Source organism: Canis aureus, chromosome 22, assembly GCF_053574225.1.
Source record: "Canis aureus isolate CA01 chromosome 22, VMU_Caureus_v.1.0, whole genome shotgun sequence".
Taxonomy (NCBI): Eukaryota; Metazoa; Chordata; class Mammalia; order Carnivora; family Canidae; genus Canis; species Canis aureus.
Genome location: NC_135632.1, coordinates 10,759,653 through 10,784,683, shown reverse-complemented (window position 1 = coordinate 10,784,683; position 25,031 = coordinate 10,759,653). Strand labels below are relative to the sequence as shown.

The 25,031-nt window shown below is 34.5% G+C and overlaps 1 pseudogene; it reads right to left on the bottom strand.

Annotated features, from left to right (window-relative positions):
* Positions 1-16,060: 16,060 nt before the first annotated feature.
* On the bottom strand, positions 16,061-16,565 carry LOC144294299 (ubiquitin-conjugating enzyme E2 N pseudogene; annotated as a pseudogene).
* Positions 16,566-25,031: the final 8,466 nt, after the last annotated feature.

Here is a 25,031-nt window from a genome sequence, read left to right as displayed (position 1 = left end):
TAAAACATGAAAACTTTTTACTGTGTCCTGCTTTTCTAAGCTCATTTATCTTTTCCTGTCTTATAGATAGGTCAAGCATCTTTCTTTTGTTGTTATTGTTGTTGTTTCTAGAAAAAGACCAACGGGTTCTAATATCTGTCACTTGGCCTGGTGAGCATATTTCTGATCTTCGTATGACTGATTCGTCTCATCACAGAAGATTCAACTCAAAGATCACCTCCTCTCCATAGAGAGGATGTCTATGAATATCCACTTAAAATTCATTCCCCCTACATATAAACCTCACTCTAGCACATAGTCCTTATTTATTTATTTTTTGAGTGGAATTTAGTGACAGCTGAAATTGATTTATAAATTTGTGAGAAATACACTGAGGATATGGTAAAGACATGGCCTAGTTAAGGTGTTTATTTCAACAAAAGATAGCAGTAGCTATTTCATAAATCACATAATTCCTCAGTTCCTCAGGTAGCCCATAAAGCCCAGGAATAACAGCCTTCCCTCACAGCTTTTAGCCTGTTTAAGGACAAACAGACATTTTGGTAGCTTTTAGTCAATCAGCTGGTCCAAGGCAGTGAAAAGCCAACAAAACTAAACAAGACTATTCTGTGTACCATCTGTGTTTTTTCTTTTATAAATACTGTTTTGCATTTGTTAAGAGAAGAGATCTATAACAAGATTGGTCTTTCTCAATACAAGTATCAATTCTAACTAAATGTCTCTGAGTTATTCTTTGACACTTTTTTGGAGAGGTCCTACCAAAATTTGCATCCCCAATCTATTCTCTAGTGCTGCCCAAACCACATAGTTTGGCAGTCCTCTGATGAGTCTCATGTACAGTGATCAATCTCTTCAGATCTTATGCATAGAATATGGGTTGTGAACAAATCTGGTTAAATTTTTTTGGCACAGCCATTTTATACCTTCTGTTGGCAGCAGTAACCTTGGGAAACTTAATGCATATCCTCTGACCATCAGGTTACTGTCATAAAGGGAATCTAGTCTTGTTTGACTCAACTTCCTGTTGTCTGTATTTGCTGATACCATGAAGCTAGAAGGAAAGAAATGAGGTTTGGTTGGAAGATTCTCAGACAGCAGTGCAATTTCCAGGAAAGATTTATCATGCTGGGGGCCAGAGTAATCTATTAGAAGAGTCATGAATCTAGTAGTAATGGACCAGCACCAATAGCCCTGCTGTGCTCAGATAAGCTGGAAGCAGCCTATGGGAATTGTGACCTCTATAAGTGCTGCAGTAGATCCAAAGGAGCACCTAGATGGTAGTGAGAAATTCTCAATCATCTGGGTTTCTACCTGTGGAATTCTTTTATTGTCTCCTTCCTTTATAAGTAATAAAAATTAAGAAATACATTACTTTTTTCCCCTAATGAAAGTTAATTTTTTGACCGCTTAACAACTGCTCAAAATTCAAATATTTCCCATAATGACTTGTTTGTATTTCCCTCAACACCTCTGATATGGTATTATTTGCTAGTATATCTAGTATATTTGCTCATCAGACTGTATGAACTTGCTGGGTCATAAAAATTATATGTTTAGCTCTCACAGATAATTTTAAATAATTTTCTGAAGTAGTTTAACTAATTTTAACTCTCATTTTTAACCCACATCTTTAACAACACTTGGTGTATTCTGTCTTTGAAATATAAGATATTCTAGAAGATTTGAAAAGATGTTTCATTGGCCTTTTATAGTATTCCATTTCCCTACCATTTTGGGAATTTTTAATCAGTTGTTTTTCCTATTGATTTGTGTGAATTTTCTCTATATTTTCCAAGTGTGAGTTCTTTGTTGAATATATGTTTTGAGAATATCCTTCACTCTTTTCTTTTTAATTAAAACTTTTTTTGAGTAGTTTTAGATTTACAGTAAAATTGACGGGAAGGTACAAAGATCTCCTATAGACCCCCTGTTCCCACATATGCACAGCCTCTCCCATCATCAATGTTCCCCACTTACAATGAAACATTTATTACAATTGATGTACCTACATGGCATAGCATAATTACCCAAAGTTTATAGTTTACATTACTGTTCACTTCTGGTAGTGTAAATTCTGTGGGTCTAAATAAATGTATAGTGACCTATTGCCATCATTAAAGTATCATACAGAGTATTTCCACTGCCCTAATAAAAAGTCTGTGTACCACCTATTTGTCCCTTTCCTCCCCTCATTCCTGGAAACCACTGATCTTTTTACTGTTTTCACAGTTTTGCCTTTTCCAGAATGTCATATAGTTGAAATCATATAGTATGTAACCTTTCCAGATTGTTTCCTTTCATTTAGTGATATGCATTTTGGGTTCCTCCATTGTCTTATCATGAGTTGATGACTCATTTCTTTTTAACTCTTAATAGCATTCCATTGTTTGGATGTACCACACTTTATCCATTGCCTACTGAAGGACATATTGATTGCTTCCAAGTTTTGGTAATTATGAAAAAGCTGCTATAAACATCCATGTACAGATTTTTGTAAGGACCTAAGTTTTCAACCCTTTGGGAAAATATCAAGAAGTATGATTGCTGGATTGTACACTAAGATTATATTTAGTCTTATAAGAAAACTGCCAAACCATCCTCCAAAGTGGCTATACTGTTTTGAATTCCCACCAGCAATGAATAAAATGAGTTCCTGTTGCCCCCTAACCTTACAAGCATTTGGTGCTTTTGGTCTTCTGGGTTTTGATCATTCTAATGCATGCATGGTGGTATCTCATTCTTTTACTTTGTATTTCCTTAATGACATATGATGTGGAGCATCTTTTCATATGCTTATTTGCAATCTATATATCTTCTTTGGTAATATTTTTTTAATTGGATTGTTTGTTTTTTTATTGTTGAGTTTTAGGAGTTCTTTGTATATTTTGGATAACAGTGCCTTATCAGTTGTGTCTTTGGTAAATGTTTTCTCCAATTCTGTGGCTTGTCTTATTCTCTTGATATTGCCTTTCACAAAGCAGAAGCTTTTACTTTTTTGTTTTATTTTTTAAAGATTTATTGATTTATTTAAGAGAGAGAGCAAGTGAGCACCAGCGGGAATGGTAGGGAGAATCAGAGGCAGACTCCACACTAAGCATGGAGCCTGATACAGGGCTTACTCTCGTGACCCTGAGATCATGACCTGTGCCAAAACCAACGGTCAGGAGCTGAACTGACTGCCCCATCCAGGCTCTCTCAGAAGTTTCAGGTTTTGATGAATTCCAACTTATCAAGTATTTCTTTTATGCGTTGTATTTTTGGTGTTATATCTTAAAAGCCATCACCATCCCCAAGGTCATCTGTGTCATTTTTAGGAGGTTTATAGTTTTGTGTTTTCAATAAGGTCTATGATCCATTTTGAATTAATTTTTGAAGGGTTTAAGTAAAGTCTGTGTCTATATTCATTTTTCCCTTTTGTCTAGTTGTTCCAGCCCATTTGTTGAAAAAGAGTATTTTTGCCCAATTGTAACATTTCTTCTCCTTTGTCAAAGAACAGTTGACTATTAATGTGGATCAATTTCTGGGATTTTGATTCTGATTAATTCATTTATTCATGTATTTTTTTTTTTTTTGCCAATACCATGGTATCTTAATTACTGTAGCTTTATTGTAAGTCTTGAAGTCGAGTAGCATCAATCCTCAAACTTTGTTCTTCTCCTTTAATATTGTGTTAGCTATTGTAGATCTTTCTTTTTCTGTAGAAACTTTTTGTCTATATCCATAAAGGAATGTGTTGTGTTTTGTTTGAGATTGCACTAAATGTATAGATAGGTTAGGAAAAACTGACATCTTGATGACATTGAGTCTTCCTATCCATAAACATGATGAATCTCTTCATTTATTTAGATTTTCTTTGATTTTGATCATCAATTTTTTTGTAGTTTTCCTCATATAGATGTTGTACAGATTTTTTAAGGTTTATATCTATTTCATTTCTGAGGGTGCTAACATAAATGGTATTGTTTTAAATTTCAAATCCTTTATCTGATATGTCATTTGCAAATATCTTTTCCCATTCTGTAGGTTGTCTTTGAGTTTTGTTGACTGTATCCTTTGCTGTGCAAAAGCTTCTTATCTTGATGAAGTCCCAATAGTTCATTTTTGCTTTTGTTTCTTTTGCCTTCGTGGATGTATCTTGCAAGAAGTTACTGTGGCCGAGTTCAAAAAGGGTGTTGCCTGTGTTCTTCTCTAGGATTTTGATGGAATCTTGTCTCACATTTAGATCTTTCATCCATTTTGAGTTTATCTTTGTGTATGGTAAAAGTGAGTGGTCTAGTTTAATTCTTCTGCATGTGGATGTTCAATTTTCCCAGCACCATTTATTGAAGAGGCTGTCTTTCTTCCAGTGGATAGTCTTTCCTCCTTTATCGAATATTAGTTGACCATAAAGTTGAGGGTCCACTTCTGGATTCTCTATTCTGTTCCACTGATCTATGTGTCTGTTTTTGTGCCAGTACCACACTGTCTTGATGACCACAGCTTTGTAGTACAACCTGAAATCTGGCATTGTGATGCCCCCAGATATGGTTTTCTTTTTTAAAATTCCCCTGGCTATTCGGGGTCTTTTCTGATTCCACACAAATCTTAAAATAATTTGTTCTAACTCTCTGAAGAAAGTCCATGGTATTTTGATAGGGATTGCATTAAACGTGTATATTGCCCTGGGTAACATTGACATTCTCACAATATTAATTCTGCCAATCCATGAGCATGGAATATTTTTCCATCTCTTTGTGTCTTCCTCAATTTCTTTCAGAAGTGTTCTATAGTTTTGAGGGTATAGATCCTTTACATCTTTGGTTAGGTTTATTCCTAGGTATCTTATGCTTTTGGGTGCAATTGTAAATGGGATTGACTCCTTAATTTCTCTTTCTTCAGTCTCATTGTTAGTGTATAGAAATGCCACTGATTTCTGGGCATTGATTTTGTATCCTGCCACGCTACCGAATTGCTGTATGAGTTCTAGCAATCTTGGGGTGGAGACTTTTGGGTTTTCTATGTAGAGTATCATGTCATCGACATATCAGGTAAAGGGCTAGTTTCCAAGATCTATAAAGAACTTATTAAACTCAACACCAAAGAAACAAACAATCCAATCATGAAATGGGCAAAAGACATGAACAGAAATCTCACAGAGGAAGACATAGACATGGTCAACATGCATATGAGAAAATGCTCTGCATCATTTGCCATCAGGGAAATACAAATCAAAACCACAATGAGATACCACCTCACACCGGTGAGAATGGGGCAAATTAACAAGGCAGGAAACAACAAATGTTGGAGGGGATGCGGAGAAAAGGGAACCCTCTTACACTGTTGGTGGGAATGTGAACTGGTGCAGCCACTCTGGAAAACTGTGTGGAGGTTCCTCAAAGAGTTAAAAATAGACCTGCCCTACGACCCAGCAATTGCACTATTGGGGATTTACCCCAAAGATACAGATGCAGTGAAACGCTGGGACACCTGCACCCCGATGTTTATAGCAGCAATGGCCACGATAGCCAAACTGTGGAAGGAGCCTCGGTGTCCAACGAAAGATGAATGGATAAAGAAGATGTGGTCTATGTATACAATGGAATATTACTCAGCGATTAGAAACGACAAATACCCACCATTTGCTTCAACGTGGATGGAACTGGAGGGTATTATGCTGAGTGAAGTAAGTCAGTCGGAGAAGGACAAACATTATATGTTCTCATTCATTTGGGGAATATAAATAATAGTGAAAGGGAATATAAGGGAAGGGAGAAGAAATGTGTGGGAAATATCAGAAAGGGAGACAGAACGTAAAGACTGCTAACTCTGGGAAACGAACTAGGGGTGGTAGAAGGGGAGGAGGGCGGGGGGTGGGAGTGAATGGGTGACGGGCACTGGGGGTTATTCTGTATGTTAGTAAATTGAACACCAATAAAAAATTAAAAAAAAAATAAATCTCAAATCCTACGTATTCATTGCCAGTATGTAGGAAAGTGATTTACTTTTGTATGTTAACCTTGTACTCTGTAACCTTGGCATAATCACTGACTAGTTTCAGGAGGGTTTTTTTTTTGGTCAGTTCTTTCAGATTTTCTACATAGATGATGATGTCATCTGTAAACAAAAACAGTTTTTTTTTTTTTTTTTTGCTTCTTAGTCTATATACCTTTTATTTCCTTTTGTTGTCTTATTGCATCAGCTAGAACCTCCAGTATGATGTTAAAAAGAAATGGTAAAAGCAGACACGCTTGCCTTGTACCTAATTTTAGTAGAAAAGCTTTGAGTTTCTCATCACTAAGTATGTTTGGATGTTAGCTATAGGATTTTGTAGATATTATTTATCAAATTGGGGAAATTTCCCTCTATTCCTAGTACACTGAGAATTTTTATCATTAATACTCATTAATGTTGGGGTTTTTTTCAAATGCTTCTCCTGCATCTATTGATATGATCATGTGATTTTTCTTTTTTAGTCTGTTGATGTAATGTATTAAAATAATTGATTTTTAAATGAAACATCTTTCAATATCTGGGATAAATTTCACTTGGTTATGTTGTACTATTCTTTTATACATTTTTGGATTCAATTGCTAAAATTTTGTTGAAGATTTTAGCAACTATGTGCACAAGATATTGGTCTATAGCTTTCTTTTCTTGTAATATCTTTGTCTGGCTTAGTTATTAGGGTAATAATAATGGCCTCATCAAATGAGTTAGGAATATTCCATCTACTTTTACTTTTATTACTGCTTCCTAACATAATTCTGTTTTTCAACTTTTGAGTGCAAAAGGATTTTGTATATTCATATCTTCTTGTTCATTTGACTTTTTAGGTTTTACTAAGAAATGTCCTTCTTTATCTCTAATAAACAAGGTCAATATCTGACCTTAAAATTTGATACTATATTTTTAGATATGCATGTATTACAATAGCTACATCTTTGGGTCTGTATGGTCTGTTGTATTTTAGGGGGCATCCCTTTAATTTTAAACTCTTTGTTTCATTATATTTAATGTGTCTCTTGTAATAGTATGTAGATTTTTTTAAAAAGTTCAATCTGACAACCTTAGTCTTTTACTTGGAGTGTTTACGTTTAATGAAATGAGTTATATACTTAGGCTTGGTTATATCTACTGTCTGATTATTTTCTGTTTGACCTGTATGTTCAAACTTTTTTCTTTTGCTTGGCTTCTTTGGAGTTAATGAAGTATACATATATTATCATTTCATTTTTTACCTTCTATTAAATTATCAGTTACATTTCATCTTTCTACTTTTTGTAGTTATCTATCCTTTCATAGCATGTATCCTTGTCTCATGAGCATATAAAGCAAATATTTTTTAATATTTCCTGATATTGCTAGAGTTTAACAACCTTTTAACACATTTTCTCCTCTTCCTATCTTTTGTGCTACTGTGTTGTACATGTTTATTATATAGTTTTACAGACCAGATCTCTATCTTTTAGTGCTATGTAGTGTCAAAATTTGGGAAATATATTTAAATGGAGACTGATCCCTATACTTCTTTCCCTGAAATGTCTTTATTTTCTTTATGTTTTTAAGATTTATTTATTTATTTGAGAAAGAGAGGAAGTGCGAATGGGGGTAGGACAGAGGGAAAGATTCTCAAGCAGATTCCCACCAGGCATGGAGCCTGATGTGCGGCTCAGTGTGGGGCTCTACCTCAAGACCCTGAGATCATGAACTGAGCCCAAATCAAGAGTCAGTAACCCAACTGGATGAGCCACTCAGGCATTCCAAAATGTATTTATTTTCTAGCACACAAGGTTCTAGGCTTTTGGTGTGACTTCCCAGGGTCTTGCCCATGACCAGAAGGCAGTAAATGACTCACGGAGAAAATCTGTATTATGCCAAGTTTCCAATTTATCACACCAGTGCCTATAAGAGCTTTGTAATTTGCTCCCTCTAAATTATTTTACTACATCACAAAACATTTCCACTAGAAATTTAATTCTGAGATTCATTAAAACGCCTACAGAACCAGACAACCGCTGAGTGTAGACAGCTACTCAAGAACCTGTTGATAAACAAGATGACATCAGTGCCAAACAGCTACTTAGCTTTTTCCAGAGACTTTCAGATCAAAATGCCCATTCAGAATACTGTAAATTTTCTTGTTCATATATTTTTCTCCCACCTCTTTATATAATCTTTCTTTTGTAATGAACAGTTTATTTTGGCCTACATTGGTGAATATGATATAATCTAATGTTTCTCAAGAAGTGTGTAATTATCCTCACAGTTCTTGCCTTCCTCTACTCTTTAATATCTAGATGCTTTGATTTTATTACATAGCCATTATCGCTGACAAACACCCAGCTGATATTTCTTCATAATGAAAAAAAGTCTGGTATCACAATTCTTGGAGTTGAAGTTGAAAAAAATAGTTATAAAGTAGTCCTAATGTGGGAAATGGTACAAATCTGGGCTTAGTAAAGCAGAATCATGTAAGGAAGGCAATAAAAACCATCACACTGAGAAGGGGACTTTACTTCCACCTCACAGGCAAAACTGCAGGGTTTATTGGGAAACTCATCAATAACCATAACATGCATTTTCTGGTAACTTAGTTTCTTTAAAGGCAAAGTGTTCTTCCTCATACTTTTCAATCAGTCAGCATATTCAAGAGAGAAAAAGACTATGGAATATAGTATATAGAGTATCTGTAGATTTAGCTTTTATAAACACTGTTTTTTTTTTTTTTTTTTTGGAGAGACAATCTTTATGTGATTAATCTCTTTCAGATAGGAGTAAATAAATATTGGTAATATTCTAACTGATGTCTTGAAATTATTCTTTGAAATTTGTTTAATTTTTATATTTTTTTAGTAGAATATAAACTAAGAACAGGAAACAAGACTGCCTCGTTGATTGTTCTACCCCTCGTGTGTAGAATAATTCCTAATATATGATACACACTAAGTAAATATTTGTCAAATAAATCAATGCAGATATGAATTAACAAGCAGTATGATCTCAGAAAACTCACTTAAATTTTTCTAATAGGAACAATCAGAGAGAGAACTGACTTGGTATTTTGTAATTTCTTTTCCACTTATTAAAAACATATATTTTATGTCTGAGAGCCAGGAAGTTTCATTTTTAAAGATTTTCAGATCCAAACTTTTCAACACTCATATGAATATCTTTTTTTCCCTACTGTGCCTTCAGAATTTAACTTATACCAAATTGATTTAAAGACAATTTACAGGAGTACCTGGGTGGCTCAGTGGTTTGAGGTCTGCCTTTGGCTCAGGTCATGATCCTGGTGTCTTGAGATCAAGTTCTACATCACTGTCCCCATAGGGAGCCTGCCTTTCCCTCTGCCTCTGTCTCTGCCTCTTTTTTCGTGTGTTTCATGAATAAATAAATAAATAAAATATTAAAAAAATAAAGACAATTTACAGGGACACCTAGATGGCTTAGTTAGTAGAGCATGCACATTTTGATCTCGGGTTTGGGAGATGGTAATATGAATAAGTTACATTTTTGTTGGTAAAAACTAACCACCACTCCACCATGAGCCTTTGGTGATTCAAGGGCCAAATCTTACCCTTTTTCTCCAAACAGAATAATTCATGAAGTCAAATGCACAAATTTTGAATATAACAAATATCTATAAGAGTTTGCTTTATGATTATTATAACTTTTATGATATATTATAAAAATGAAATAATGTAGTGTCCAGAATATATTGGCTGTTCTAACACAAAATTAATAATATCCATATTTTGGATCTATTACTATTAGTTGGTAACTTTTTAAATATAAATGCTGCAGTTAAAGAGTTGAAACCACCGTGTACTGCGGTAGAACACAAAATGTCAAACCTAAAAGATTTCTAGTATTCCACAATGGATATACACAACAATCAATAATATAAACACAGCTTCAGTGAAGAGAACAAAAGAAACCCTCTAGGTTGGGCTGAGTAGAGATTATATCCATACTTCTAATTTAACGCTGATGAGAATTAAAATACAACGTCATTGAAATAGGCTGGCATGTTTTCTGGGTTTTTAAAAATGTGTTGTGAAAAAAATAGTTCTGAAACAATATAAATTCACATTAACAATTTAATTAAACTCTGCAATGCATTCTCTAGTCTTATGCAGCTAAGAGATTTAGACTTCATGCAGAGGATTATCTATTATTGTAAGTCTAGGTTTACAGACCTATGTGAAAAAGATTAATAGCCAACTCATTTTTTCCTACATATTTGTAGCTGTTAACTAAGAAAATATACATACGAAACCAGAATCAAATATATCTCACATTTCATGTTTCGTATAATTCTTGTTTATTTAAGAAAATTCTAGTGGATATATTCATGATAGCATCCTCTGGTGTTAAATTAGTGTCCCCACAATCAACATAGATTCCACTTGAATGATAGTCTAACCCTTATGCAACCTTTATATGTTTTTTCTTAATAAGAGACCAAAATATATTTCTCCTTATAAAAATCTTTATCTGGCTGTGTTGGTCACAAAATACCTCCTCCTTTTTCTCTGTGGTTCATGCTTCATCACAAAAATTTGAATTTATTACAATGAAAATCACTAAATAAGTGTGTAGGGATGAAATTTGGGGGGAAGACTGGCTCTATAAAAAACTATTCAGGAAATAGTAAGTGATACAGTTTGGCATATAAAAAGTACTCACTCATTTTCATCCCTGTGGAAATTCATAAAACTTATGACAGTCCAACTGATAGAATCCTGCTTCTTTGTACAAATACTAGCTAAAACCAGGGGTTTACGTGCAGTTGATGCCAGTGGGGTAGTGCGTGGACCATTCTGACCATTCATAAGTATTTCCACACCAATATTACATTAACCAGCCATTTGATAATTTTTATTGACTATGAATTGATGTCTTTTTTTAGGCAAGATACTTTTTGGGCATAGAGTGTAATAAAGTGCCAGTCTTATGCATGAGGATACAATATACCTGAGCAAACACTAACTTTAGTAGATATAATTGTGAGCAGAATCTCTGCAGAGTTCAGGCAGTGTCCAGAGTTCTCTAAAAGTGGTCAGCACAAAAGAAATTCATAGAGATGAATCCCTTGCTTGGAATTAGGTTGGTGGCTTGACTAACTGGATGAATTTTGGTGCCAAATCCTGAAGTAAGAAAATAAGATGACAAGGTTTGAAGAATAATATTTTGAGTCAGTTTTTGGATATGTAGTATTGTAGTGCATTTGAGACTTTCATGAGATGTCAAGGGAGGAAGTGAATACAAGTGTCTGAAACACAGAGGTGAGCTGTATATTGAAGGTAACATTTTGGCTGCAGTATGGATCATATTTGAAGTCATGGACATGGTTAAAATTGCTCAGGGAATGCTGATAAAGGAAAATGGCAAAGAGAAAATGGAGGAATTTCATTGTTTAAAGAATCATTAAAGATATGGTAGAGAAAGATGATGTAAGGAGATAGAACTAGCCACCATAGGCTCAGCGGTTTAGCACCTGCCTTTGGCCCAGAGCATGATCCTGGAGTCTCAGGATCAAGTCCCACATCGGGCTCCCTGCATGGAGCTTGCTTCTCCCTCTGCCTTTTTCTCTGCTTCTCTCTCTCTCTCTGTGTCTCTCATGAATAAATAAATAAAAATCTTTAAAAAAACCCTAGCCACCATAGAGATATAGAGAAAGCTAGCAGTATATGGATGCACAGAAAGTTAAAATAGAGTGTGTTTCAAGCAGAAAAGAGAGGTTAATTGTGTAGAATGCTGCTGAGAGTTCAAACAAGATAGTTAATGAACTATGTCCATTGGATATAAAATGACAGTCTTAGCTAAGATTGTTTCAGTAGATTTATAGGAGTAGAAGCAGAATTTGAGGGCAGTAAGGAGTCAAGGCTGAAGATACTAAGGCAATAAATATAGGGAAATTCTTATTACAGTTTTTTGTTAGAGTACTTTGAGTTGGCCCTAGAATAGTATGAGGAGTTTAATGAGTAATTTTTTAACTTGGGATCTCAAACAGTAAATACAAATAAGTAGCGTCCGTATGAAAGGAAGAATTTTTAGTACACTCAAGAAATGGGTTGTCAGGAATGTATGTTTCCTTTAAGAAAAGCAAAAGATGATGAAATAAAGAAGAAATAAAGGAGTTACCTTTAGGACAAGAAACTTTTGTTCTTTAGTAACTAGAGAAGGAAACTTAGATGCATGTAGAACGGTAGTTCTCAACATTTCCTGTGATATTTTCCCCTCCCAAATAGTTGTAAAATCCAGGTAAAAAGTGAACAAGTCCTAAACTAAAAACGTTAGTCTGGGGGTATAAAAGAAGGAATGGACCAAGGAGATAGTAAAAGGTAGAATTTGATGATCAAGTGAATGAATGTTGGAAATATTAAATAAATAGGAAGAGTTCATCTTGGCACTCTATTCTTGCCCTGAAGACCGCAAGTCTTCCAATAGATGCTAATGTTTAAACTCAGTGGTACGGAATGCAAGGACATTTGTAAAACCCTCCCTCTCCATTTTTCCTCGTATCCTCCTTTATGCCTAAGTTCTATGCTCCAGTTATTCATACATTTGCTGCTCTTCCTTGGATATATCATGTTGTACCATGATTTATTGTGTACTTTTAAATCACCTATGATTCTATTCTTATTCAGCCAAAGTTAAGAGCTCTCACTTTCAGTAGTCAATCACCTCTAGTAGTTATTTTTTAATTGTTCATTATAATGTCTTATAAGATGTAATTATAATTTCTTTTTCATTCATTCCTGCTTGTAGATATGCTCTCCTGATTTATTTAATTTGGGCATCTATCCCCAGTACTTAATAAAAAATAACCACTCAGTAAAATTGTTTCTTGAGCAAGTGAATAAATAGATGAAGGCTAAATAGACACTGTAAAAAGTGCTTTCGTAGCATTCCAGGAAGGGCAAAGTCTTTCATTTGATCTAAGTCAAAATCCTTAATGGACAAATAAAAATGGAAGTCAAAGTACATGAAATACATTTTTCAGGTCATATAGTACATTTGTGGTAAAGCAAGAATAGAAACTCAGCCCTCCTGCTTTCCAGATTGTTTCTCAGACTAGTAGATCATACTACTCTTTATGTGTTCTCCCTTGCTGTAGTTGACAACCTTTTGAAATACCTTCTCTTATACTGCCAGGTTCTAGGATATTCCCAGAATAATAATATATCTCAGAGGATGCTTTGGATCTCTGAGATCAGTCTAAGTTTAGAACAAAAGAAACTTTTGCCATTTTGATAGACATGAAACAATTTTCTTGGATGTAGCTGTGTTTATATTTATATCCCAAGTTCCCAGAAAACGCAATCTCATTTACGATACTTCTACTCCTTATTGAGCTTTTACTATGTGCTGAGCACTAGAATTATCCCTTTAAAAGGACCTTATGCATGTACTCTGCAATAGGCCACCCCTGAAAAGCAGTTAGAAGTTTATTTTGTTGCAGCTATTTGATTTCTATAAAAGAACAATTCTTCATGTTAGGATCAATCCCACTATTCTGGAAATATTAATTTCACCTATTTCATTTTGGTCACATAATGATATTAATCTAAACATAGGCAAACAAAGGGCTGGCTATGGATACAGACTGATAGATGATTTCTAGTATCCATCAACATAGGTTTTAAACAAAAAATTATTGATTATTGAATCAGTCAGGATTTTTTGGTTTATTTTTTTAAAGGTTTTGTTTATTTATTCATGAGAGACAGAGAGAGAGAGAGAGAGAGAGAGAGAGAGAGAGAGAGGCAGAGACATAGGCAGAGGGAGAAGAAGGCTCCATGCAGGCAGCCTGATGTGGGACTCCATCTCAGGACTCCAGGATCACGCCCTGAGCCGAAGGCAGACACTCAACTGCTGAGCAACCCAGGAGTCCCAGGATTCTTTGGTTTAAATCAATAGAATCCAATTCTAGTCACTTAAAAAATAATGTCATTGTAAAGTTTGTTGCTTCTCAGAGAAAAAAAGATAAGTCAAAGAAGAATGAAAGCTTAGCAACCATGATGACTCCAGGAGTAGGGAGATGGGGTAGTGGGTGGTAATAATTGGCTCCTGAGTCAATTGCCACTGGAATAAATCATGTCCAGCTATTCTCTATCCTGGAATCACTTTGCTCATTATTCCTATTCCTAGAAGAAAACGTTGTTTTGGTGTAGTTTGGGCCATATGCCCACAGGAGAACAAGGCTCTTTGATAGTCTCAACAGCTCTTCCTAAAATAAGAAACCAATAATTTCTCAAAGTAAACATTGAGATGCAGTTATCACACCAAGGGATATGGATATTGTCTAGGCACAAACAACTGTGGTGATAATGATACTGATAATGAGATTACTTGATAAACTTTCACAGTAACAGGTAGCTATTCCTCCTGCTAATGGAACCCTGTTTATTTGGCTTCTTAAGTAAAATAATGATTTTATTACAGATTTTATTTATTTATTAATAATAAAAATATTATTATTATTTTATTACTCATTCTACTCAAACATTTTGGGCAGCCAACAAGTATCTTCTAATAATTACTTATCCTCTAATTACAGAGAAAGGTTAAACCTTAGATTCACAGGAAATTCATACGTTGTATGTTAAGGAGGAGCAAATGTTCAACAAAGATGACATCAAAGTGAGGAAATTTCAAATTCCCCAAAGATAATGTAATAGAATCTATAATCTGTAATTCTAGACAAGTAGAAAGTACTTGGTAAAGTAATATCATAGGCAAGTAGTAGGAAATATTCATTGCTGTGGGCAAAGAATTTTTCAGAAAATGAGTAGCTGATTAACCCAATTTTTTAAGAGGGAAAAAAAGTCAAATAGTTATTATTTAGAAATAAAAAGACTAGGTTTAATTGTAGGAGCCCTAGAGTTAGACTAACTGAACCTGAAAACCACATCTACCCAGTTCCATCAGTCTGACTCCTGGCAGGTTACTGAGTCTCTTCATGTCTTAATTTATAAAATAAAACAAATTCCTTTATAAAGAGTTTTGAGGATTGAAAAAGATAGTATATGTAGAACATTTTTAGAAGAGAACTTATCACAAAAGTGCTCAATAAATGATAGTTTTTAGCTATATTTTACACATCTGACTCAAGTTTACCAGACTTGGTACTGCTTCTATCTTAGAGCGTGGTGACCATAATATACATACTCTAATACAGAAAGTGATATCATGCTGACTGAACAGGACACATTTTCAGGTCTCACACTCCAAGCAGGTTTTCATGAATCTCAATTTCTCTCTCTCTTTCTCTTTCTCTCTCTCATCTATTTCTATCTCCATCTCTATAAGCTGACATATAACGACTGTATATCTACAACTTTATTATTAAAAGTCTAATATCCATGTTGCTTTCATGTTTCTGTAGGCATTTCTCTTTCCATTTTCAAGGTAGACCTATGTACTGATAAATAGGATACTAGAAAGAATGTAACATTTTTTTTAGAATAACAAAAAATATTTTACTAAAACAGAAGATTTACAGAAGTTTCCAGACAAACCATACAAAATGGTCACAAGCTTTTTCTTGAAGGAAGGATTCTACACTTGACAGTAAAGTCACAATGTTATTAGTGAGGGCTCTGATGTTTGTTTAATGTTCCCATTTTGGTTCAAACAATCAAGCTTGTCCATCTACAGAGTCTAAATAAACTTAGACTTGGCTAGAGAGCATATTCTAAAGAACTGGTTAGCTGCTTTTAACCAATGCAATTGGATCACCATAAAAAGCAGGAAAGGAGCCCATAAAATTAAAATTAAAACTACCTCTCCCCCTCAAAAAAATAATAAAAACACCCACACACCCCTGCAGCTAACCCTGACAACTACCTTCATTCACAGTGCTTTATACTTAAACCATGATGGGGGAAATGAATAAAAGGAGAGAGGGACCACTGCTTTTAAACATTTCACAACAATCCAGATGGTACTTCTAGCCTCTGCTCATCCTTTACAGCAGCCAATCAGGACAAGACATAGATTTGCTAATGTGCATTTAATCACCAAAGGACTGAAGATATCTGGGATTCTGTACTGTTTCTAAGACTGTGTCCATTAAGTGCAAACCAAAAAAGAAGTCTTGGCAGAACAGGAGAAGTGATGCACACTTGATGATCAGATCGATTTTAAATATTATTCATGGCATATAGCCTAGTCCATGCTCTAGCTGTTTCTATGGCTTGGGCTTTGTTGGTCTTCCACTGCTCCGCTACATCATTTGCTAATGGATCATCTGGATTGGGAGCACTTAACAAAGCCTGGATCGATAGCAGAACTGTGTGGATCTGCAGTGCTGGGGACCACTTACCTTCCAAAATATCTAAACATATTCTTCCCAACATGTCTACATTAGGATGATAAATTTTGGTCATGAAACGTACTTTAGGGGTTACCATCGGGTATTCTTCTGGAAGGAATGGTTCAAGTTTAAAAGTCCCTCCCTCAAAGGGGGAATCCTGGGGGCCAGTAATGACCACATGAAAATAACGGGGGTTGCTCTCATCTGGTTCTGCCAGCAAACGCTGGGTTTCCTCGATAATCCTGTGGGGCAGCCGGGCCATCTTGTCAGGTCCTGAGTTAGGCCTCTGGTCTTGACTCTGGCTCCTCTCGCCTCACACATGAGTGCAAAAGATTGTAACATTAAACTCCACTTAGAAAGTTATGTTTATTGCACTCATTAAGTCAATGTTCTGAAACTTTAAAAGGCATTTTCCAAAAAAAGCCCTCCTTACTTTATACCTGGAAATTCTTACTTTTGTACATATAATTGCATATATCTGTAAGGCTTTCCCCCTTGGCTCCAGCCTTCCGCCTATATCCCAGCCCTAATACTCTCTGAATAGCCCCTTTCTACCTGGTCCCACAATGTTAGGCACTTTTTACTTGTCTTTTAATAGACCCCATCACATTGTTTTATAATGAATTTCACAGACCTTTCTCCTCTGCCAGATTAAACTCCTTGGAGATTGATATCATGGCATATCCATTTTCTTATCTCAGCTCCTCACATCAAGCCTGGCACATGGTAGAAATTCAACCAAGATTTGTTACATTAACACATAAATGAAAACTTTAGCAAAATAAGCAGCATTTCGAGACAAAAGTCCCTGTTTTCCACAAGGAACTGTGGAGGTGATGTCTATTCTTCATTCTTCCAGTCTTTCTTTGCTCCTTAAATTACACTCCTACTTTTGGAAGAACACTGTACCTTTCAAAGCAATGCATCTCATTCTTCGTTAAAGGAATTGGCTCAGGTTCTGTGAAAATTTCATTGCCCTATATAAATGTTTTAGGGACTTAGAAACAAAAAGATCCAGGCCTATGAAAAGTGTAATGAGTCCCAGTATGGCCATTTGTGATGGGGATTTAACTGCTTTGTTTGTGAGCTTCAGCTAAGGAAACAGATTACCTTCATCATGTGGTAATACCCCAGAGTCGATCTAAACTCTGCTCCACTATGGAAAGGCATCCTGGGGATGCTAGCAAACACTCTAAAGCTTAATCCTGTAAACCTGTCAGCTTGGGAACAACAACAAAAAATTATCGCTGGTGCCAAACTTCCACTCAACACTCTTCTTCCTTATACAGGGCTTAAAACTAGCCAATAAATCATCATGGATGCATTTCAAAATTGAAATCCCATTTCCATAATAAACGAAATACTTGCATGGAAAATATTGCCTACCAAATGTCTAAGAATCTAGGGAATAGCTGAGATATAATTAAAGAAAATATTTTTAAAGGACATAACTCCTTAGATTAAATTGTTTTAGTGTTGCAAATGTCAGAACATTATTTAATTAATGTTACTTTATCACCCAAACTTTTGGGGGTATCTTAATATTTCCCATAAATTTTCACTTTACTTGTTTTTGGAATCTGTCCCTGATAAGTGGTATTATTTGTCTATAAGCTTTAAAATTGTGATATATTTAAATATGATTTAATATTATATTATTAAATATTACTTTATAATATTTATACTACTAATAAATATAAATAAATATTATACTAATAAATATAATTTAAGTGTTTGGTAAATATATTTCTCCCCTATCTCCACTACAACATACGATACTACTACCTTGTAAAGACAGTAACCAGTGTATATTAAGAAAGAAAATGCGTATGATTTTCCTGTGTAAAATATAGGCCAAATATCAACTATGAGAGAAAATATTAAAATTTTTTCTTTCAAATTTATTCAACAAATGTTTCCTAAAAGATTTTCCTTGAAGCAAAGCAATTTAATTTTTTTTTGTATTATTCTCAGTGGTTATAAACCTAATTAGCTTTATATGCTTCACATTTATTTGCATTTGAAATAAATTTAATCTTTTCTTAGCATAATTTTTTTTTTAGCATAATTTTTTGAAATCAAAATATAAACTAAAAAGGTGTGAGTTTGATTAGTGGAACAAGAACAATAAAAAGTAATCATCATGATGAGATGTTAATTGGTACCTGGGTGATTCTATTCATAGTAACAATGGGAAATAATATCTGTGTCCTTTGCTGTTCAACAACACTTTGCCATGTAATTTATTATAATACCAATTAAATGGGATATATATTTTTTAATAGCAGAGGAGTACATGAACAGAATAAAAAGCCTGCTTTTTTCTTGAACAGGGAGGCAGTGTTTATTTTGCCAAAATTTTCTCATCTTAAATTTTGAAGAAATGAGAAAGATTTGAGGATTTATTTTTCTCAAAATTCCTGGTTATGGTCTATTGGCATTTAGAGAGTGACCCATTTTCTGAATAAGGTGCACATAAATCCAGGTGTACATTAACTTTGTCATAGAAATTATTTAAGTGATTATAGCATGGAACATTATTTTAGATATGGATGTTGAGAAGGAATCTTGATTTGTTACTTTGTGTGTCAATATAGGTAGTAAATACTTTTAGCCGTATCAAATTTATCTAAAAGTAAAACAGAATTGGCCATTAGCTAGTGATATTTATTTCTATATAGCTAATATAGGCAATTTCAGTGTGGATGGAGAATGAAAATATTTCCAGTCAGAATTATTCAATTTAACTGCCTGTATAATTTCAATTCTCCAGGTAACATTCAATTTTAAATGTTTTTTAATGATTTTATAAACTCTGCCTTAAATCTATTAAGAATACATGGAGAAACTGTATTAGAAATAAATAAATGTACCTAAGAAGCAATTCAGTAAAAGATACTGTTTATTTTGTCTAAATAGTAATTGCAATTATAATTTGGGTCCCCCGTTCATGTATTTATTTACAACAATAAATAACATGATGTTGCTAACTTTATATTTTATAGCAGTGTTAGGTCATTGATAATAATATGATATAACAGCTACCATTTACTGAATATTTTTATGTTTCAGGCACTAGGATAAGCATTGAAGTACATTATCATATTTTACTCTCCTCCAAAATCCAAAAAAGCAGTCGTTATCCCCAATTTATAGATGACAAAGCTTCAGCTTCAGCTACGTGACTTGTCCAAGTTTTCATAGTTAATTTGTGCGGGAAATGGGATTTCAGTAAAGGCCATTGTGTTGCCAATACTTATATTCTTTATAAAAATAATTTAAAAAATTAAAGTTGAAGTTACATCCCATTTTTATGAATAAACATAAAAGTCAGAAAATATGGGCCTGAATAAAGGAAACTACTGTTAAAAATTTAGTGCTTTTCTTTACACATATAAATACATATGAACAGGGATGCCTGGGTGGCTCAGCCATTGAGCCTCTGCCTTCAGCCCAGGGCCTGATCCTGGAGACCCGGGATCGAGTCCCACGTCGGGCTCCCTGCATGGAGCCTGCTTCTCCCTCTGCCTGTGTCTCTGCCTCTCTCTCTCTCTGTGTGTCTCTATTAATCAATAAGTAAAATCTTAAAAAAAATATGTATAAACATATTTTTATTAAACTAGGTCATGTGGTACTTTTGATTTTGTCTTATTTCTACTAAAGAATTTTTATTATCTTTTATTGAAAACGCTTTTAAATTGCTTTGTTCTTTCTCTTTGGCAAACCAGTAAAATATTGCATTGATGTATCATGATTATACTAGTACTTAATTCATTGACACTTATGTTCCTTTCATGTTTTCCCTTCTACAAATATTAATCATGTGTGTGTGTATGCCTATGTGAGTATCTGCCAGAAATTTTTACTAGTGGTAAAACTGGATTAAGGAGTTATACATGCATTTACAATTTTGATAAACTTCGAAATTACACTCCAAAATGATTAAACAAATTAATTTGCTCTCCAGAAGTTTTAAAAAATGTTTTTCTTATACCTGCTTTCCAATACTCTCTCTTTAATCTTATCAAAAGTGAAGAATGATTGTTTGAAATCTGGTATTGTAAATTTCTAATAATTTCCTAATACAGTTATTGTTTATTTTAGTTTCTCTATTTCCTTTCTGTATTGTTTAAGCTAAGTTATTTATATTTGTTTTTTTAAATTTTTATTTATTTATGATAGTTACACAGAGAGAGAGAGAGAGGCAGAGACACAGGCAGAGGGAGAAGCAGGCTCCATGCACCAGGAGCCCCACGTGGGACTCGATTCTGGGTCTCCAGGATCGCGCCCTGGGCCAAAGGCAGGCGCTAAACCGCTGCGCCACCCAGGGATCCCTAAGTTATTTATATTTGTAATTTCAACTGAGTTTGATTTACAAATGTTATTTCTGTTTAGATATTAGTCCTTTGCTTTTTATATGTATTCCAAACATTCAAAGAATTTTCCCTTCATAGGTAGCATTTTTTTCTCTATGTAGACATTTTGGGTAGTCAAACTTGTCTTAATTTAAATTTAACTTTGTTATAAGTTCTGTAGTCTGTGATAAAACTTAGAATGGCCTTATCTAGTCTAAAATTATAGGTAAGATTTACCCCTTTTTTCCTCTGATAATTTTATGGTTTCATTTTTTTTTTAAACACTTATTCATCTGGATTTTAGCAAGCTGTAAGCAGTGGAGTTGTTCCTCAGTTTTATTTTATTTTTTTAAAAAGGGTAGTCAGTTGCCCCAACGCTGTAGATTCAATAGTTCATCTAGTTACACTGATTTAAAATGTCACTTTTACCATTTTCAATGTCCCTGTATGAACTTTGAATTGCTTTTATTTTGTATTGAGATATAATTGGCATGTAACATTATTAGTTTCAGATATACAACATAATGATTCAATATTTCTCTATGTTGTAAAATGATCATCACAATGTCTAGTTAATAGCCATTACCAGAGTTACAATTTTTTCTTGTGATGAGAACTTTTAAGATTTACTCTACTAGCAACTTCCAAATATTCAAAAGAATATCACTAACCATAGTCATCATGCTGTATATTGTGTATTCCTGACTTATTTATTTTGCAGCTGGAAAAACTTATTTCATTCATTCCCCACTGCCTGCCTCTGCCAATCATTCTATTCTTTATTTTAAACTTCCTTGATCTGCTTGAATATCTGTATGCAAAGACAACTTTTAAAAATAGTTTCATGGGGAGCCGGGGAAGCTCAATCGGTTAGACATCTGTCTTAGGCTCAGGTCATGGTCCCAGGGTCCCAGGATCAAGCCCCACATCAGGCTCCCTGCTCAGCGCGGAACCTGCTTCTCCCTCTCCCTCGGCCTACTGCTCTGCCTGCTCTCTCTCTCTCTCTCTAAATCTGTCATATAAATAAATAAAATATTTATAAAAATATATTTATATATATTTATAAAAATAGTTACATAATTAAACAATTTGATATGAGTACTGAGTACTCGGAGGTGGGCATGAACAATTAGAAAAGATACCAGTCTTCAAATGAAACAAAAGCACAGGTTCAAAGGGGTACATGCACCCAAACTATGGAAAGAGTCCAAGTGTCCATGACTGATAAATGGATAAAGAAGATGTGATATATCTATATAGATATATAGATATAGATATAGATATAGATATTCCATAGTGGAATGTTACTCAGCCATCAAAAAGAATGAGATATTGCCATTTGCAATGATGTGGATGGAGCTAGTGTGTATCATACTAAGTGAAGTAAGTCAGAGAAAGACAAATGCCATATAATTTTACTCATATGTGGAACTTAGGAAACAAAACTGATGAACATATTGGAAGGGTAAAAAAAGGGGAGGGAAGCAAACCATAAGAAATTCTTAATGATAGAGAACTGAGAGTTGTTGTTGGAGGAAGATGGGTGGGGGATGGGCTAAATGAGTGGTGGGTATTAAGGAGGGCACTTGTTATGATGAGCACTGGATGTTATACGTAAGTGATGAATCATTAAATTTTCCTCCTGAAACCAATATTACATTATATGTTAACTAAATGGTTAAATAAAAATTTAGGAGAAAAAAATTCAATCTGATAAAAAAAAATACCAGCCATCTCTAACTGCTCAAGATATATGGATGCATCTTTTTTGAACCATTTGCTAATCAGTAAAACACTATGAGGATAATTTGCTTTAAACACAATGCACCTCCTCAAATGATTTTTTTTGTTGTTAAAAATATAATTTAAATATAATGATAGGTGCATTGCACTAACAAATGATATAAGGTTGTGGTTCTCAGTGAGGGTTGGAAAGAAGCTCCTCCTGCCCATGCCCTATGCATTGTTGCCCTCATTCTCCCCCCCCAGGGAAGGAGCTCTAAGCCATCTTGAGTACATGATTAGTTTTAAAAAGTATATTCAAATTAATAGGAGATGTTTCTTTACATCAAGACCATTTACAAATTGGCGGCATAATAGAAGTCAACGAAGGTGAGACTCTGATCCATTATTCAGATTTTATAGAACTAATATGCTTCTGTCAAGCAAATCATATGAACTGTTTGCCTTCAAATTAAAGATAACAATGTACCTTGCTACCTTTGAAAATTATCCTTGCATTGATTTTGATACTGATTTGTGAAAAGTCCAGATAACAGTGATTGAGGGTACGAGATTTTTATTCTTACACAAAGAAGACCTGACTTTAAACATTTGAAAATTTTTTATTTAAATTAATATTTCTTCCTCACCAAGGAGAACAACTCCTTAGCTAAAAGCTTACAAAAAAGTCTGTCCTCTGTTCCATCTGCGCATGGGCCTTTTGCTAGTTCTCCAAGTTCTATGAGTCCATCTCATACTCTATCTTCAAAGAAGCACTGTATTTTTAAACAGAAGAGGGAAAAAATTAATCTGCCTTTCTAAAGATGCAGCTTTAGTAAAAGGAAAAGAAGTAAACCTATCATTAGGCAAATATCTCTTATTTCTTCTTGGGATGTGCTCTACCATAGATTTGTCTGTCCTTTTATAGCCAACTGTGTGGTAATACTATTGTGTGAGCCTCTAGGAAAAGGACCAAGTGTCCAGCGGCTTACATCGAGCTCAAGATCTAGAGTCAACCCAAATGAAAGGAGCCCTTGCCACACATCTAGTGCCTAATTCTCCAGAATTCCACATAGGGATGTGAGGCTAACGTCCATGTGTAGTGAAATGTAGCATTTACTGGCCTATCCTTTTGTATATCTCCCTCCAGAATCATTGGAGGGCAGCAAGAGCCAACTTGAGGGCTTGGAGATAGAGTAAACTCAACTATGCATCTAATACATTGCCCTTTCTTTGATAATAGTATCCAGTTTTGTTTTGTTTTGTTTTGTGGGTTTTTTTTTTTTTTATTGGGGCACCATCCCTTCCCAAGATCAGCTTTTGTGCTTTGGGTAAACTGCACTTCATCTTGGACCACATAGGCATAGGCGTGTGGTTTAGACTTGGAAGAAAGAATCTGCCTACTATTTTGATGAACATGAATGTATAGAATGTGGGGAAAGCATGAGTTTGGAGTTACCCAAGATCATCTCGTGGAGGCTAGATACAAAGCCAGAGGAATAATTCAACAAATCAAGACAAATCAGGTCCTAGTAGCTTAGTTGAATTTGGGAATCAACCCATACATAGAGCCACCTAGAGTTAAACTTTCCTAATGAATAAACATTTCTAATTCCATTTTAATGGGAATTCGTGTGCTTTTAAAGACTCCTAACTAATATAGGAGGTAAAGCTTTTTGCCAAATATATTGCTATTTCTTATTAGCAATAAGAAAGTGCATTATTTCTAGACTAGAAATGTGCATTATTTCTTATTGTCGACCTAATATTTTCATAGGTCAGGGATACTTTAGCTATTTCTCATCCCATGCTATTTTATGATGAATTCAGTACGTATTGGGACCACATCATTTATGTTAATTTTGTGGAATTTTGAGAGTGCAATAGACTAAAATTGTGACTTTTTAACTCAAAGCCATTTCTAGGTTTGATGAACATAACATTTATAATGTCATGCGAATGCTGTTATTAATTAATTAATGCTCTATTAAATGTCCATTCCCTGTTCATCTGGGAATGATTGTGTCTTCTCATTAGAGCCTCTGTCTCTGTTCTTTCTCTTCTCAGTTTTTAGACGTTTTCAATCTCTGTGCCTCAACAACAGGAGAAATCTGGTGACTTTCCTAGGTTACTATCTCAACTTAATTTTAGGTAGAAAGTGAGAAAAACTCCTTCCCTTGAAGTTAGAGGTCTAGATGCGGATTAGGATCTGGTCATTATTTAACCTAACATGAGAGATGGAAGATGGAAATAAAATGGAGGCCACATATTTATTGCTGTGGCAGTTGGCAAGCAACAGAGTGCAGATATGAGTATTTGAAAAGGAAGCAGTGGCCTGACTTTGCATTCTGCATCTATGGTTCAGTGTGATATACACTGAAGAAGTTCAGCAATAGCATCAGCAATAGCTGTTTGGCTGCTCAAATGTCCTGACTTTTGGTCCTCTAGTCCCTCCAAACAAATTGGTAAGCACCCAATCCTCTGTATTGAACGCTTTTTTTTTTTTAAATTGACCTTCCACAGTATTTTTTTTAAACATATGCAAACTTTCTAAGTATAAAACATAAAAATGTACACAGATTTATATATTATATATCTGGGGATACTATAATCATAAAATATTATAACACAGCCACAAATGGTTTTATTTT